Raw genomic sequence first — 11,466 nt, forward strand, 5'->3', positions numbered from 1 at the left:
CGGTCCGCTGCATCCTATGCCACCGGTGTTGGAGACGACAAAAGCTATGACCAAAGACAACGATGTTGCAACCGGCGACGAGAAAAGCTACGATCAGAAACGAAGATGTTGCAACCGGCAACGAGAAAAGCTACTACCAGAGACGACGATGTTGCAACCGGCAACGAGAAAAGCTACGACCGGCGACGAGAAAAGCTACGACCAGAGACGACGATGTTGCAACCGGCGGCGAGAAAAGCCACGACCAGCGACGAGAAAGTTGGGTCAGCCGCTGCGCAACACTAAAAGCTGCAATCGACGATCGATAATGTTACCACCAGCATTGTCGAAAGCTTCAACCAGAGACGACGGGGATCGAGGGCCGACCACCAAGCAACCTCGGAAGCTGCAACCAATGATGAAGAAAAAAACTTCAACCGGCTAAAAAAAGCTTCGACCGGTGATATAAAAGGCTTCAACCGGTGACAGCGAAACGAAAAAAAGTTGCAATCGTTGACACAGAAGTTTCAACCATATATGTGAAAAGCTTTAACTAGTGACCGGCGAGAAAAAAGCTGCAGTGGCGAGCCGTTGATGCACACGACGTTTTCTATGCATCAATCGTGCTGTGGCGGATGCTGGAACCGGCACCCTCGCCACTGCTGCATAGGGAGGGGTGGACCAGTGGCACCAATGTTGCAACCGGTGAGCGGCGACGACGAGCGGCCCGGTGTTGCAACCGGCAAGCAGCGACAGCAAGCGGCGGCGGTGAATCCTAGGAGTGCTTCAAGCTCTCCATCGCTCACATTTTGACAGGGGGTGCGGCGGCACTCGTTGCGGCCTTTCGTTTCTCCTATGCGGAAGGCGGACGAAGTGAGGTGGAGCGATCTGACGGCTCCCGTGTGACCGGCCCAAATTTGGGCCGGCACACCACTGCCTATCAGCGCACACGTTGGCACGAAGTACTATGGCCCTAACGTTATTTACAACTAAAGTTGCCATCCGAAAAGAAAAAAATACCCCCCCCCCCCCCAATCGAAACTTGTCGTCTAAAAAGGAAGTTGTTATGACAACTAAAAGTTACCGTCCTCAGGTTACTAAACTTGTCATAAAAAACGTTTGAAGTTGTCATGTGTTCGTGCCACATGTGTGTCACTTATCAGGGTCCCAAACAATTCGTTCACGGGGGTAATGGGAAGTTTTGCATTTTTGTTTTGTTTTGAGAAACCTCTTCACGCTTTATTCAACCGAAATGTTCAGAGGAATGGTTACAATGTCAGGTGGTGAAACTAACACTACTAGGAAAATGCCTACTAGTGGCGCATCAGTTTTGCCTACTAATGGCGCACCACTAGTACCACGCCACTAGTATTTTTTACTAATGGCACACCACTGGTGCGCCATTAGTATCTGGTATACTAATGGCGCACTACGCCATGCGCCATTAGTATGCCTCCCAGGGGATCATATTTACCCACTATGGCGCACTGTGGGGTGATGCGTCATTAGTATCCTTTGGTATACTAATGGCGCACTGTGTAGTGATGCGCCATTAGTATCCTTTGGCATACTAATGGCGCACTTTGAGGTGATGCGCCATTAGTATGAATATTAGTTTTTTTTCACTTTTCTGATTTTTGCACAGGTTACAAAATATATTATTGGACAGAATATAGACAGCAGCACACAACAACAACATATTCATCGAATACAATAGAAGATTAGTCTTCGAATACAATTCATCATATTAGTCTCCGAATTCAAAAGACCGAACAAAGATAAAACATTACAAGTCTCGAGACCGCGAGTAGCGAGTTTGTCTTTACATTACAAGTCGATATCGATCATCTAAACTACCATCACATAGAAGAGAGCTGCGGTCATCACGATGAGCATCATCGCGATGAAACTGGTCTTCATCCGGTTCCTCCAATGCTTCCTTCTCTCTCCCGCTAGATAGCGGGTGTATCTAGATTCCGCCTCCGTCCTAGTGGTGTATCCTTTGTAACTGTTACCGCTGAAACGGTGAACCTGTCTCCGACACTCCTCCCAGTCGTCGTAGACTCCGGGAACCTTACCCTTGTACACGACATACGACGGCATCTCTATGCACAAGCCAAACAACAGACAATACATAAGCAATATATAAGTATGCAACAAAAGGATCGGAAGAGAAAAGCAAGATATTAATAGCACGATTCATGGTCCTACTAATAAATAGCATCGATTACATCTAAGTTGAACGACTGTCCAAACCAAAGAGACATACAATTCATTAAAGTTTAATTACAACATGAGCCAATCAATGTTTCAGAACTACACATAGCATCACCACTTTCGACTCGACTCATGGGACCGGAGCGTGGATGAAGCCGCCGTCTGTCGTGATGGTTATGAAATCGCGGGCGTTGTCAGCCTGCATTTGTAGCGTTGTGTCTATCTCACTGTTGGACGGTTGATATCTGAGGTAGAACTGCCCCGAGGTATGAAGGACATCTTGATGGATGATTTCCGCTAACTCCGACTGGATGCGAAAGAATTCTTGTCTGATGTCCGCGTCCTGGATTGCCGACAAGCTCGCGGCCCAATCTTTGAGATTATCTGGTAGCAGAAGGTGATGATGGTCCTGTACGATCGCCCGCATGTCATGGAGGGCGTAGTAGGCATCCTTCTGACCGCCAGGCGGCTGCTTGACGCAGCAGAACTTAGTATTGTGGGCGAACACGTGCCTGCCGTACCTACGAACTGGCCTGGTGAAGGTGCCTCCAGATTTGGCGTAGCCGGGGAGAACATCATCAAGAACTTTCTTGATATTTGTGTAGTCTATCTTGGAATCACGGTTCGGGTCGAAATACGTGGCCATGGAATATTTCGGGCTTAAGAGGATGAGTGTGCAATGTGTGTCACTGCACAGAACACAGAATGTTAGAAAAAAGAAAGAACGATCGAAATCTAAGAAATCATTTGTTTCGGGGCGGTTAAGGGATGACTTACTCGGGAAAGTAAGACACGAGGAAGTTATCCTTATCTGGGTTTGCCAGAATGACGCCTTTGAGGTGTGAACTCGCGACTTGGCGGTCCCCAGCGCTGCCCAAGAAGTTGGCACACATGTAGAAGGGGTCGACTATCATGATGTCTGGGGGCCTGTCTCTAATGATCCGCATCTCCATACTCAGCGAAAACAGCCGAACGAAGGTGTAGTGCAGCGGATGAAGGTTAAACATAGCAAAGATGTCATCAAACCGCAGGACGATCGTACCCCCGATGGCGCCATCGACAAAGCCCTTGCCCTCTGGCACCTTGGCCACGAAAACTGGGCATGCCACATCATTCTCTCTGAGACGCCGCTTCTCCAAAGAAAGAACACTGTCATGCAGACTCCGCATAACACCGGTTGTAGCATTGAGCATATTTGTCGGTAGCATCACCCTACCCACCACATGCACCCTCCTCGAGATATCCTTAGGTGAAGGTGGCCCGTCCTGAGCATGGATCATACTCGGTGCCGGCTGGCTCGCACCGGCGCCCTTTTTAGCCTTTCGTTTCCGTCCCTTCTTCTTGATCTGCTGTAATGGGACCGAGTTCTGCTCACAGACCGCCTTCTTGAGCGTGTTGGGGCTGATAATATTTGGCACCTCATCTATCTGAGGCTCGGTGAAGGCGGCAGCTGGAGGCGTCTCCTGAGAACTGAACGCCAGACGACGCCTGTTGCAACTGGGTTTCTCCGCCGTACCAGCTAGATCGCGGTCGTCTTGGTTGGGTTCTTGAGAAGGAGGCCCGCAGAACTCGTCACCGTACCCATGTTCGGCAAAGTACTTATCGACGTTGGTAAATGTACCGTCGTCGTTGTCGTCGTCGTCCGGATCCTGTGCCATATGCATGTCCGGATTCTGTGCCATAGGGATGTCCGGCATGTCCGGTAGCGTTGCGACGTTCTTGCCATGGCTTGGCGCCGGCACGACTGACGGTCTTGTCTGTGGGGTGGTGTCCCCCGCCCCAAACGAATCTGGCTCTTTGGCCAAAGCAGGGGACAGCTTACGCAGGCGCTGAGGGTCATCTCTTCTTCTTCATTGGCCCCAGCGGGTCGAATCGGAGGTAACAGCTCGTCGCAGCCTGGCAGCACCCGAACCACTTAAACCCTATACACTGTGGGTGGCATCGGATTACCGTGGAACATGGGGTTGCCCGGTTGAACGATTCTGCCCTTGGCGACATCGACCAACTCGCTGCCCACGAACTGCAGGAGAGTGCAAGGAACGTCGGCGGCGCCCTAAGAAAACATGTAGGGCGTCATGGATGCCCAGTCAAAGGCAAGGAGATCAAGTCATCGGCCGAGAGGCTTAGTTACCATGATGCCGTCGAGCTCGGCTAATGTCGAGGCACCGCCAACGGCGGGCGTGCAACTGACGGAGGGGCCGCTTGCTGGCGAGGTGCCGGCCGGCGTACACCCGGGTGCATTAAGCTCCAATGCCCGTGCCGGTGCCGGAGACACGAATACCGCCTCCGCCGGAGACACCAATGGCGCCGCCTGCGCGTTGTGCGAGTTGCTGGCCGTGAAGCTAGGAACCGGGGGAGGCCCCTATTGGCCGCCCGCAATCCACGTCGTCAGCCCATGAATCAACGTAGGCACCATGGCGTTGAGCTTCGTTCCCAGTTGTTGTTCCACTTGCTCTTGGACAAGCTCCGGAATCCGCGCCACTTGTGCCTTGAGTGCTTCAACCTCGCGCGACTGGCTTTCCGAGCTGGTCTTTTTCTCCTTTCACCCACCAGCGGTATAGTATGACGACCATTTTGTGGACAAGCCTTTGCCGGCCACACGACCAGTTGACGTCGGCTTACTGAGCTTATCCTTATTTTTCATTACGTTCAACGCCCTATTCAAAGGGGTGTCGAAAGGGGAGCTCTGAGACGACCCCGCGCTACTGCTTTCATTGTCCTGCGGAAGGAATGCAAACCATTTAGAAATATTGGGGATTAATTAGAATGCAACCATATGGAGCTAATTACGCGGGGGTGTATTCCTTCCCAGAACAAGCTCAAGCGCCTTGGTCTTCGGATCCGTGGTAAGCTCCTTTGTTACCGGGTCCTCCTTGTACCGGGCCCTGAGAAAGTTCCTGGTCTGCTTGTCACGGTATTTCTCGAAGCGGGGCGGTAGGCCTTGCTCGGCACGCTCCGCGTCCTCCTTGTCCCATATAGGCTCCGCCACTCTATAACCGCCGGGACCGAGTTGGTGGACCCCTAAGTTCAACTACCGCATTTCTTTCCCCCACTGACTTGATTCGGAGGTTGCGGGGCTCTCGCACTTGATCTTGAACTCCTTGTAGTCATCTTCGCTCATCAAAGGATATTTTGCCTTGATCTTCTCATAACTATCACCTTTTTCAATCATTGCCTTCACCGTGCTTTTCCAAGTAGACGGGCCATGCTCATCCTCGTGAGGGCGGCACCGTTCACTTTATTCCCCGAGAGGCGTGTGTTTGCAAACTCAGCGGGGAACTTGTATCGTTCGTGCAGCTTTGTGAAGAGGAGGCTGCGCAAATTCCCTCGGTCCTTATGCCTTGGGTTCTCGGTGTTGATCGAGATGGTGCTCCGGAGAATGCACCCGAGCTGAACCGAGTACCCCTTGACTACGTGTTTGGGCGCTGTCGGATGCCCGCCGGAGTTCACTTCAGTAAATTCCCCCCTGATGGTGCCGAGCACGCTCGGGCGCCGGTCCTTCCGTTGCCTCTTCGGTTGGCTGCCATCTGTGCGTGCGCCCCCATCATCAGTGGTGGCATCCGCGGCGCCATCATCAGTGGTGTCATCCCCGATGCCACTAGGGGTTGTGTAGTCAGGATCGGTGTCTTCCGCGGCGTCCTCATAGCGGTGAGGTTCATCCTCCAACTCCTGGGACAACTCCCAGAATTGCTTGCCGCCCAAACCGCCGGCCTCATAGTTGTGGGCCATGTTTCGCTCTAAATAGAAAAAAAGTTTGGTCAAAAAGTTGGTTATTGTCCAGGAACAAGATCATGGTCTCATCATTTAGCGTTTTTCGACACTGAGGCATCCTAAAAGCTAAGCTTTTATCATTTAGGGTTTGTCGACGCCGAGGCACCCTAAAAGCCTAAGCGTACATCATTTAGGTTCTCATTGACACCGAGGCACCCTATAGAAGCCAAGTTAAGTTTTCATCATTTAGGGTTTATCGATGCCGAGGCACCCTACGTTGGGCCTAATCACTTGGCTCTATTGCCACCTATGTTGGGTTTATCATCTAGGGTTTATCGATGCTAAGGAGAATTCTAAGTTGGGCCTAATCACTTAGCTCTATTGCCACCTATGGTTTAATGCAGCAAGAATGGCGGGGCAGTTGATCCTACTTAACTAAGTACTAAGATACCCCGGCCCATGCATTAGTCGCAAGTACCCCATATGTCCTATTTTTAGCAAAGTCATGCTAAAATTCACGGAAAATTTCAGCATAACCTTTGCTGAAAATAGGACATATGGAGTACCCGAATTTGCCGAAACGGAAGTTAATCGACATTCCGGCAAACTCAAGGGCCTCTCGGGATACAGCAGCAGCATCACAAGTTGACAAAATTACACCATGATGATACCAAATTCTTGTAGCAGTACAATGAGTTCACAGGATAAAAAATCATCCACATTCACCAACCCAAACTGGTGGAGATACAGCAAACCAGAACATAGCCTCTTAAATTATTTGTTATAAGGTTGTGATTCCATGATGTTATAAGGTACCTGTTTTGATCAGAAGCAACAATTGCCACAAAATAATTTCACACACATATTCCAACAAGCACTTCAAAACAGTAGAATATTTACTAGCATGTGTTTGCCAAACTGCAACTATGTGATAGTGAACAACACAAGAGGTGCTGCTGCTCAGGGCTTCAATTTGAAATACTACTGGAAGATAACTAACTAAAAATATGTGGAAGTGGAGCATTACTACTCTACAGAAAGATAACGCAATGTAACAAAAGTGTAACTCTATCTATCTACAATGAGTGGAAATGGCCAAGCCTAAACAACTTACTACTTAACCAATTCTTAGGCAGGCCATACACAACACGGTGGCTCATAACGCACCAACAAGTCAGATAACAAGAGCAGTTTAGCACCACTGATACAGTGCTCCAGCTACCAAACCAAACAAGTAAATCAATGATAGAGCAGAACCATACAGTCAGTCCCGTGACCCTCACCATACATGTCACTATGATAGAGCATTTGAAGGGAAAATCACATGTTAGGCACGCATAGTGATATGGGGCACATTCAGATTCATACTAGTACAGCATGCACATAGAAATGGTGCTCTTTTTTACTATCTGATTCTGTCAAAATGCAAGCATGTGTTGCAAACAAGTAGGTGGCTCTGCTCGCACACGCCGTCTGTAAAGAAAGAAGAGTGGATTACTAGATCACAAAATTTCCTAGAGAGCTCCAACCGGCGCAAGCACAGCAACATCAATGTGGGGGAGGCAAGGTGCAGTCGTCGCTAAAATGATGGGCAATTGAACCAACCTACAACAATTTCAGACTACAGTTGCCGATAATTACCAACTCCTAACAGTTTCAGACTACAACAGTTTCAGTTAACTGTTTTTTAAACTACAACAATTTCAGTGAACTTTTCCTCGGACTATAACATGTGATGCATAGACATTGAACTTTTGTAGGAAAAAAATAATTACTGAATGTGGCTGGTCCCAGCCACCAACAAATGTGGCCACTGCCATATCATTCAAGATATGATCCATACATCCTATGGAATGTTACATGTCTGTCTTGGATAGGATGCTGGTGTACATGGACCAGAAATAAATCTAGTACTAAGAAATTTACAGAAGATGTGCAGTGCAATGCAAGAACCCCAAGTCTGCGACTTACCTGGCCGATGCACGAAATTCGGTTGTAGCTGAGGTTGAGCACGCGAAGCTTCGTCAGTTCCCGAAGCCCCTCGACGTTGCCGATCTTGTTCCGTGACAGATCCAGCGAGTGCAGGCCCTTCGGCAGCGATCCAGGGGAGATATGAACTGCATGATGAACAGAACAACCCAAATTCAGCGGAGCACGGGAGCACGCGAGCGCGCGAGCACGCGGGAACGGCGGCCGCACCTAACCCTAGGTCGCCGCCCCGTGGGGGCATGGGGATGAGCGGGGGAGAGAGGGAGGGAGAGACTAACCAGGACGCGCGGGGAGGCTCACGCCGCCGTCGAGGAGCGCGTCCGACGAGGCTAGCCGCCGTCGAGGGGCAGCTCCGATGAGAGAGATTTGGTGGTGGCCGGAGCGGAGACGACGGAGGGCGGAGACGGCGAGCTTGGGGGAGGCGGGGATAGATGGCGGGGAGGTCGCGGGCTTCTAGGGTTTCGAGGGAGGCGAGGGAGGCGGCGCTCGGGGGGAGGCAGCGCTCGAGGGGGAGGAAGGGGAGAGGGAGGCGGCGGGGGCGCGTGGGCGGTTGCGGCGCAGTGGGTCGGGGCAGTGGCGGCGACGGTGCGGTGGAGGGAGGGACGAGGGAGGGAGCGGCGCGGTGGAGGGAGAGGGAAGTGTTTGGCGAGAGGGAGGGACGAGGGAGGGACGAAGTGTATAGATGTGGAAGATTGCTAATGGCGCACCCCCAGGCGGTGCGCCATTAGAATGTTTTTTTCATAGCAATGGCGCACCAGTGGGACAGTGCGCCATAAGTATACTTTTTTAGATAGCAATGGCGCAACAGCCACCCGTGCGCCATAAGTAAGAATTTTCTTTACTTTTTAAAAATGAATATGAATATGAATATGAAACAGTAATATTTTTTTTATAAAAACAGTAATAATTGTTGTTTAACAATAATTGTAGTCTACACTTTATTATTATTATTTTTTTAAAAATGAATATGAAACAGTAATATTTTTTTATAAAAACAGTAATAATTGTTGTTTAACAACAATTGTAGTCTACACTTTATTATTATTATTTTTTAAAAAATGAACATGAATATGAAACAGTAATATTTTTTATAAAAACAGTAATGATTTTTTAAATAATATCATCAAATTTGTTATTTGAAAATATCATTGGAGCGGGGGAGGGTGCGGTGGGTCGTCGGCGGCGGTGGAGCTAGCGGGGGAGGGTGCGGGTGGGATCGAGATCGAGATGGAGGGGGATAGCGATCGAGATGGAGGGGGAATCGAGATCGAGATGGAGGGGGATCGAGATCAAGTGTCCTCATGAATTCAAAAAGTGCCCATGAAATTTAAAAATATTCATGATATCAAAAAGTGCCCATGAAATACAATCGAGAAATGAAGACTACGATTTAAATACAATCGATCTTAGCTAGCTATCTGTTCACAATCTTCTTGCCCTTCTTTTTTGCAAATGGAGTTCTTCTGTGGAACGGACATCCTTTAGGTAGGGTGGTCCTGCTTCTTCTTGTGGTGTATGCTGCTACTTCATCGTCGTCGTCATGTTCGATCTTCGGGTCGCCGTACTTGTCGAAGTCTTGCTCATTGGCTACTCCATCCATTCCGATGATCTTCCTTTTGCATCTCCTCACGACAACATGACTGGGCTTTGACGGGTCGGTAATGAAGAAGCATTGGTCCACTTGGGAAGCCAGTACCCATGGCTCATTTTTCGCGGTGACGTTTGTGCCCGCGGTCTTGGATTTGGCTTCGGGTATAACCATGGTGGTGAAATACCGGTCTTCTTTTAGGACGCTCTTGGCCTATCTGACACGGAACATCGGGACCTTCTCTCCAGCGTAGCTCAGCTCCCAGATCTCCTCGATCTTTCCGTAGTATCTGTCCTTGTCGTTACCGGTGTAGGATTCCATCGTTACCCCGGAGTTCTGATAACCATCGCTCTTCATCTCCTTGTCCTCGGTGTAGAATATGTAGCTGTTGATATCGTACGCCTCATAGGTCATCAGGTTGTGCTCGGCGCCCTGTGACAAGGCGAATATGAGTTGTTCTTCCGCGGAAGAATTCTCATGTAAAGGGTACGACAGAAGCTTCTGCTTGAACCAACGCGTGAAACATGAGTTGTGCTCTTTGATTATATCTCCGTCCGTCCTCTGTTGGCCTCGGTCATTGTACGTCTTCTCAATAAAGGTTGTGTGCTCTACCACCCAAGTATCGACCACGTCTATGTGTTGTAGCGCGACTAGGTTTGCTCTTTCAAAGTCGGCGAGTCGACCCTCGAAGTCGACATGCATTTCGCGGCGACCCTCACGGTGAACCCACAGCGAGCCTGCCGAGGTGCCTGTTGACGGGCAGACCAACGGGGTTCTCGATGCCTAGATAATTCGTGCAGTAGGAGATGCACTCTTCGGTCAGAAAGCCCCTGGCTATGCTTCCCCCTGGACGTGACATGTTGCGAATGTATCCTTTGATGACACCATTTATCCTTTTAAACAACATTATGCTGTGCAGGAACGTCGACCCGAGTTGGATGATATCCTCCACCATATTGACCAGCAGATGCACCATAACGTCGAAGAATGCGGGCGGGAAGTATATCTCAAGCTCGCATAGTATCACCACGATCTCTTCCTGTAGCCTTCTGAGTTGCCTCACGCCAACCGACTTCCGAGAGATGATGTCGAAAAAGTTGCATAGGCCAACTAGCGTTTCACGGACGTGCGCGTCCATGATCCCACGGATTGCAACTGGAAGTATCTCCATCATCAGCACGTGACAGTCGTGAAACTTCATCCCGCTGAACTTCTGCTTCGATGGGTCTAGGTATCTGCTTATCTTCCCCGCGTAACCGTAAGGAAGTTTTACTCCTACGAGGCAGGTGAAAAACTGCTCGATCTCCTCCTGACTTAGAGTGAAGCACGCGGGAGGGTAGTCATTTCCGGTCTTCTTGGCCTTTTTGCCTTTGCGACGACTTTCTGTGTCCTGCTCCGCCCCATCATCATCATCATCATCATCATCATCATCATCATCATCATCATCATCAACATCATTAGCGTGAAGCTCTTGTCTGATGCCCATTGATTTCAAGTCTTCCCTTGCTTTCGGCCCATCTTTGGTCCTCTCTGGCATGTCGAGCAGGGTACCAAGCAGACTCTCGCACACGTTCTTCGTGATATGCATGGCATCAAGGCTGTGAGGCACACGGTGGATCTTCCAGTACGGCAAGTCCCAGAAAACAGACCTCATTTTCCATACCTTCAGCAGCGGCTCTGGCGCCTTTCGCTTCTTTCCCGGCTCTGGCGCCTTTGCTTCTTTCTCGGCAGTGGGCAATCTTTCCAATTTTTCAACAGCTCGTCTATTTCCTCGCCGCTCCTCGTACGCGGGCGTCTTCGGGGTTCGGTTTCACCATCGAACAGATCCTTGCGTTTCCTCCATGGGTCATCGTCGCTAAGCCACCTTCGATGTCCTATGAACACGGTTTTCGAAGACTCGGGATCTCTATTTAGCTGGTGATACGTTGTGTCATCCATGCACCTGACGCATCCAGAAAATCCGTGCACCACCTGCCCCGCGA

This window comes from Triticum urartu, chromosome 1 (assembly GCF_003073215.2).
Source record: "Triticum urartu cultivar G1812 chromosome 1, Tu2.1, whole genome shotgun sequence".
NCBI classification, from domain to species: Eukaryota; Viridiplantae; Streptophyta; class Magnoliopsida; order Poales; family Poaceae; genus Triticum; species Triticum urartu.